Genomic DNA, 6,758 nt, shown 5'->3' on the forward strand with positions numbered 1-6,758 from the left:
TCCTCAATTTTTTCCAAACTTGGACATTTTAACTCGTTTTGTAACAGATTTACAGACATTTCAGATTCTTTCACGGATGGATTTTACTAGCGAAGAAAATCGTGTCAAAAAGAACGCAACTCGGCACGCGTGCTCGTGAGATACATCGTCTCTGGGCTTATTTAAGTCATGTGGTGTTTTTGGCTGAGTCACGATAAAATCGTTTTCGCAAGGATTTGTTTCTCTTTTGGACCTCTCAACTCACGTGCTGCGCTCGAGAAGGTAGTACGATTATTACAACATCACATTTCTGTAATAAAAGCATGTGCGTGATATCATGAAAAAGTACACTAGCCAGAATTAATCAATTCAAAAATCTCAACGAGCACCTTTTCATGTGCCTGCAAGTTTTTTTTTCTTTTTTAATTGTTTTTTTTTTTTTTTTGGCTTAAATTTAGTTTTTGGGCTAGGTTTTATTGAAAATTGAAGATGTCGCATTACCAATCTTTGAAACGCTTATCTCAAGAATTTTTTCAGAGCCAGTTTCCCTTCAAGGCTTTAAAGTAATTGGTTAAAATGTTAGGGACCTTGCGGCAGTTCTGAGGAGGGGAAAAACACCTAACGTATAACTGTTTTGCAAAATGCTAGAAATGTTTTCTTTCTTTTTAAAACTACTGTTCAGTTGTCACCTAATACACCTTAAAGTGTGAGACGTCAGCGTAAAGAAGAGAAAACTACAATCTTGATCAGAATGAAATAAGAAATAAAACCACCCCTACCCCCCCTACCCCGAATCAATGATGAACACGCGCTGACAAACAAAACACGCCATTTTTTTCATCATTGAAATGAGAGAGGGTTGGTCTTGATTTTTCATTTAAATTGTCAAGATTTTAGTTACGATTAAAATAGAGTTTTAATCAAAATCTGCCGCTCAAAATTTCAGAAATCAGGCTTTGGCTATCATTCAGTTTAATTTTGACAAAATAAAGCAAAACTATAAAAGTAAATCTCAAAGAAAGAATTTTCGCAAAATAAGGAAAGGTAATGTTTCTACTCCTTTACATGTAAAATATTTTATAATCTCTCTTTCTTATCTTTTGGCTTGACACTTAAGTCAAATGGCTTCCGAAATTTTCCCGCAGGGGCTCTGGGTATGAACTCATCTCCAGTGCTCTCTCGGTGTTGCAATCCCTGGCGGTTTTCCCTGTCAGTTGTGGTTGTGAAAATGAGATTCTTTTATCATGCACTGAGGTAAGTGTTTGCATTATTTTATGAATTTTGTGAGGTAAAATTCGTGATATAACAGCTTTGCTTACACCTGGCAAACTAGAGACGCAGTCTATGTAGATAAAAAGAAAAGTGAACAGCCATCATCTGTAGATTGCAGCATGCAGCATTGTGCACAAGTTTGCAGAAGTTTGTGAAAATTATTTCAATATTGTAAGCTTATGTTTGCTGAACGATGCGCTGTAAGATTTAAATTCAGTACTTAACCCTAAAGAGAGTCTAAAATTGAGTTAGGTGTAGTTTTACTGCACTTGTGCTTGAATGTAGAGATTATGTGGATCTGCTACCATGTGTTTTTACGATAACTGCAAAAATTTCCACGTGCTCATTGGCTAACTTTCATTGTCAAATATAAGTGGACAGACACATGAATTTAAAATTTGTGCGATGCATCAGCAAGCGAAAGCGGACAATATGACAAATTGATATTGTAAAATTAACAACTTGACATCAGTTTTTTATACGTCTGTCCTCTTATTGATGATAAATTGTATCATAACAACGTCAAAGTGGCTGTTGAAAAAAAGAGGTTTTGGAAAACTTTGTATTGTGTTGGAAAGTAGCTAGCCTGCGAACATAGACGTATTTCCCACTGTCACTTAGTTCTGCTAAAAATAACGTCTGCGAATCAAAGTGAGAGATCGATTTCAGTGATTTGAGCTCTTATTAATCAATCACATTTCACCTTGCAGTATACACTGAAGTAACACGCAAAAATTGTGCATGGAGCTCGTGCAAACACGTGGAGGAAAAATGGCAGCAGATGTGTTCAAGAAGTTTTGCAAAGTTTTCAAGTTCAATAGCCTCGATAAGGACCTGAATTATGTGTAAACAGCAACACTTGAATCATGTGGTGCCAGAAATATGAACAAAGGAGGTATCAACCACAACATTGAGCTTGAGAAGTAACAGCTCCCTCTTGATGCAAGAAATTTTATCTGCAACAATACCAATTAAACAACAGAACCTGATGTCACAATATTTAAAGCACAACCAAGCAGCTTGTTTACAGAGTACTGTATTTCAAACTTTGTCCCTCCAGAGCTGATATGAGAAAGGTATAACTTGCAATAGAAATGAGCCCACATGAAGTACAGAGGTGTCAAACTCAGCATAGCAACATACAGATAACAGTGGAAACCATGCAAACCTATGACCTACAAAAAATTTGTAACAGTCAAATCTAGCTCTTCTCTACTTAAAGTTTCTTGTGTGCATAAAGTGCCTTTCAGAAACATGTGTGAAGCAAAGAAGGTTGGTAAAGTCTGCATACAAGCCAAGTGGCCCACCAGGCCGGAGCTTATCCCGGTTTCTGTAGCATGAAGTGACTAGGAGTATTTCTACTCCCCCCTGGATGGGATGCTAGTCCATCGCAGGGTTACCCCCAGCATTAAGTTTGCCGGTACCCATTTATACACCTGGGTGGAGAGAGGCACTGTGAGAGTAAAGTGTCTTGCCCAAGAACACAACACAATGTCCCCAGGCAGGGCTCGAACCCGGACCTCTCGATCCGGAGACGAACACACTAACCATGAGGCCACCGCGCCTCCCAAAGGAGAGACCTAAAATTAAAAGAGAATGGCAAATGTTACAAACTGTAAGAGTTCTGCAGGCCTGTTTCATGAAGCCCCATTTAACATTTGCTCCTGCCATTTGTCCTGGCTAGCTCCCTAGTTTTTTGACAAGCCATCATTTGTGAAATCTCATTTTTGAGTTCTGCTACTCTGTCTAAAGCTCTCTTGTAGTGAAGCAGATGATTAACACATTTGGAGCGGCAAACACCAGCACCAAGATCGCTCTTGTCACAAACAGACAGATTGACTTTAGTTGAACACAGAATCCAGAGTACTTTTTCCAGACACTTTTATCTTCTCGTCACTGCAAACTTTTTCTTTGCATAGCAAAGAAATCTCGGAGGTTGAGATCTTCTTTGGTGTTTCACCAGTGCTTCATGCGAATGAATTTCAAATTCTAAAATTATCGCCGGTTACCACATGTGTACATGAGTGCCATGTTCTATCAGAGAATTTTACTGGTCAACAACAAAACAAAAGTTTTAATGTCACTGAAATAGATCTCCCACTGTGGTTCGCAGACATTATTTCAGTGGAACCAAGTGACAGCTATAAATACATCTCTTTTGCGGGCTAGTTTGAAGGTAGCGGTAAACCGTTTTGCTGCATGTGACGATTTAATCACCTACAGGTATATATTTTACCAGAGGAAGACAGCTCATAGCAAAGTGGAGGACACAAGTGGATGACCCTGTTCTCCCAGAGGAGAATAAAGTCAATAAAGTTATATTTTAATATACAGGGTTTGAAAAAAGTGCTGTCCAGTTGTCCAGGATAAGTAGATTATCCCGCCAGGCAAGTAACTTCTTATTCACACTTGCCCAATGGGCAAGGGTGCATGCTGAGGCAAGTTATCTGCCAACTAAATAAAAAAAGTAAAAGTACTTTGTAATCTAAGACTTGCCCAGGGCAAGCAAAATCTGGAAGCTGCTTGTCCAAAGGGCAAGCTGGAATTCAAATTTTAAGCCCTGATAACATTGATGTTTTGGCTGTTAAATTGGAAACTGATTTCATAAACTTGATTACTACATGACTTAGGTAAGTTGTGTGCCTTTCAGTGGCATGTGACCTTGGAGGTTCTAGCCTAACTATTGATTGTTGTTGACCCTGCTGTCAATCATAATTACCATGAAGGCCAAATAAACTGAGAAAAATTAATATTAAATTAAAAATGAAAATTAAGAATATGTAGCCTCAGAATTGGCATGCTATCAAATGGTGCATAATTAAGTCATTAAACTACATTATTTTCTTTCCATTCCAAACAGATTGACAAAAGATAAAAAAGAAAGGCCTATAGGAAATAAGCGAGTCTTGGTCAGGATTGAGAACACCTGTTTGATATGTTCTAGTTAGTCAGAATAAAATTAAATAGAAAATCTTACATTTTATCTTCTTTTGTTATCACATGTCAATCAAATTTATATTCTTTGATTTTTATCCCTTAGGAACTTTAGTGACTAAAGTAATGGCTAGTTGGATCGCTGCACCCGATTTGTGCTATATGATCTTGTAATTGGGTGTTCTTAAGACCATTCTAAGTTTTTATAGCAGTGCTGCCTTAAAAGCATGGTCTTGATTCATATACGCAGGAAGGAACTTTTTGGAATAAGAACTTTGCGATGGGCCCATCTGCACATGCATATAACTTTTCTGTCATCACCTGTGGATGGTTGTTGTGCCTGCCACTGGACAAATCTTGTTGGAGACAACAAATCATCGAAAGTGCTACCAAGAAAATTTGTTTTGGGTGAAAACTGGGTGCAATGTTTTGCTTGTTAACACAATTTTGTTTCCCTTATCAATAAAGCAAACAAAATCCAATCTCTAATAATGAGAGCTCTTAGTCCTTCCATCAAAGCAGTCAACATTATTTACTTTTGTTGGCAGATTTGACTGACTGTAATTTTTAGATGTCAGTTAAGATAAGATAAACTACTTTATTTAATGTGGAGTTAGGCTTAGCTAATCAGTTAGTTCACAGGTAAAACTTAAGGTTTGGATTGTAGAGACATTAGCCATTGAGCCAAACTTGCCCAACAGAAAGTTGTCCTTGATTTTTGTCCAAGGTGCTGCTTATCAGTCAGACTTTGATGAAGATGACTTTTAATGATTTTACTTACATTTTCAAAGAAACTGAATTATTTTAGTTTTACATTCTGATATCAATTTCATAGTTCCTTTCCTTTTTTGAAATGTTCTTCTGGTGAACAATTCAATAATGGGACAGGATAGAAAGTAGAGCAAGTTATTGATGATTCATGTGTTGAGAGGTTGACCAAGTGTCTGAAAAAAAAAAGGCTAAGAAAAAACCGGCTTGGCTTTCTATGTTAGCTCTTAAGTGCTACTGCTGAAACAAGCTGACAGGAACAGCGAGAAAATCACAACAAACGTTGTGACAACCATTACTACTTTGTATTGTACTTAATACTCACACAAACTACCTAACAGCGAGGGTAAAACTTGTATCTGTAAAGGTTTAATTTAAGGTCGGCGCTGAAGTTGACAAGAATGGGGCAAATTTCAATTCCATGTAATGTACAGAGCAGACCTAATAAACAAGGCTGTGATTCATTTGATTGCTTTACCAGTTTAAAATGCTCTTTTACCTGTTTTACTGAAAATGAGGGAGAACCCTGGATGCATGCAAATCACTGAGATGTAAACCCCCAAAAAATTGAAATCTGGGAGATGACAATATTAATTTTTTCTTCTAAACCTAAAAATTCTTTTGCATGTAGAGCTCTGCCAATTTAACCACAAAATTGCTTCACATATTGAAAGACAATTCCCCAAAAATGCTAAACATTGACTAAAATAAGTGTGAAAAAATACCTCAATCAGTTACCTTTGTAACCAGGAGATCTGCCAACCCAGAGATTTGGTCCGCATGCAGAGACTCCGCAATAATCCAGGATACATGTAAACAGCCAAAGCAATCATTAAAAAAATTAATTAATTAATTAAATTTAATGTTACTTTCAGTCTGCAGTCCACTTTCCTTGGGATCAGAAAGCTATGATTTAGGGAGTTGTAATTGGCATGACGTTTATTGCTAGATGGTTCTTTCATTTAAAATTCTTGCCCATTTTTGATAAAATATGAAGCACAAATACCCCAATATGTTTTTGCAGTGCTCGATTTAATTTCACCCTGTCAAACGCCATGAGTTCCTTCAGCCTAGTTCCTCTGATGACGTCAGTAGATTTCAGACCCACAGATCCCATTTTTCGCGGTCATGGGCATAGAAATCACAACTTCAAATGCTTGTAGAAATGCAGAGAGATTTTATCAACGGAAATAAGTTAGTAACTGAGAAAACTGGTAGATTTTATTAAATGAGAAAAAAAAATTTTTGGGTCAGTTGCACTTTAAATTTATGTATCAATTCATCAAATGTATATTTCCCAAGTAATTTCACAGCAAAAAATCTTGCTGAACTGTTGGAAGCCAAACCCTCAGTGACTCAGGATTACAGTAACCACTCTATTCCTTTCTTTATTGCACAATGCAACCACAAGACATCCATATTTATTATCCAGTTTTGAAGGTGAAAGAAAATTCATCAAGATACTCTCAGGGTGACCATGAACCAACAACTTTAGATAACATTTAAAAATGGTATGGCTGTTTCTTATGAAAAATGTCCAGAAATTTTGGTTGGGAATTACTACTTTGAAGTCTAGTAAAACATAACCTGTTTGAAGATTCCCAGCAGTAAGACTTGAGACTACTTTAGAGATGCAAAAATGTTAAATGAAACTTGGCTTAATTGCTGTTCCAAACAGCCCAACAGGAAAACAGGGCTACCTTGTTAGGAGTTCTGTTTCGTCATCTAGTAGAAGACTTTCATTCCATTTACATCTAAACCAGTATTTTTCAGTGTGAATCATCTCGGAAAAAAAACACATTAGC

At 37.0% G+C, this 6,758-nt stretch overlaps 1 long non-coding RNA gene across 2 annotated transcripts; it reads left to right on the plus strand.

Annotated features, from left to right (window-relative positions):
• The first annotated feature begins 10 nt into the window (after positions 1–10).
• LOC149104237 (uncharacterized) lies at positions 11–5,417 on the plus strand. 2 transcript variants are annotated; one of them, XR_016201654.1, is made up of 3 exons: positions 11–261; positions 1,125–1,233; positions 1,962–5,417. It is a non-coding gene; the product is annotated as an uncharacterized LOC149104237 (long non-coding RNA). The 2 variants fall into 2 exon arrangements; XR_016201655.1 differs by having other exon boundaries at positions 3,491–5,417.
• The last annotated feature ends 1,341 nt before the right edge of the window (positions 5,418–6,758 follow it).

This window comes from Orbicella faveolata, unplaced genomic scaffold, assembly GCF_042242905.1.
Source record: "Orbicella faveolata isolate gen_17 unplaced genomic scaffold, um_ofav_v1 contig_34, whole genome shotgun sequence".
In the NCBI taxonomy this organism is placed as follows: domain Eukaryota; kingdom Metazoa; phylum Cnidaria; class Anthozoa; order Scleractinia; family Merulinidae; genus Orbicella; species Orbicella faveolata.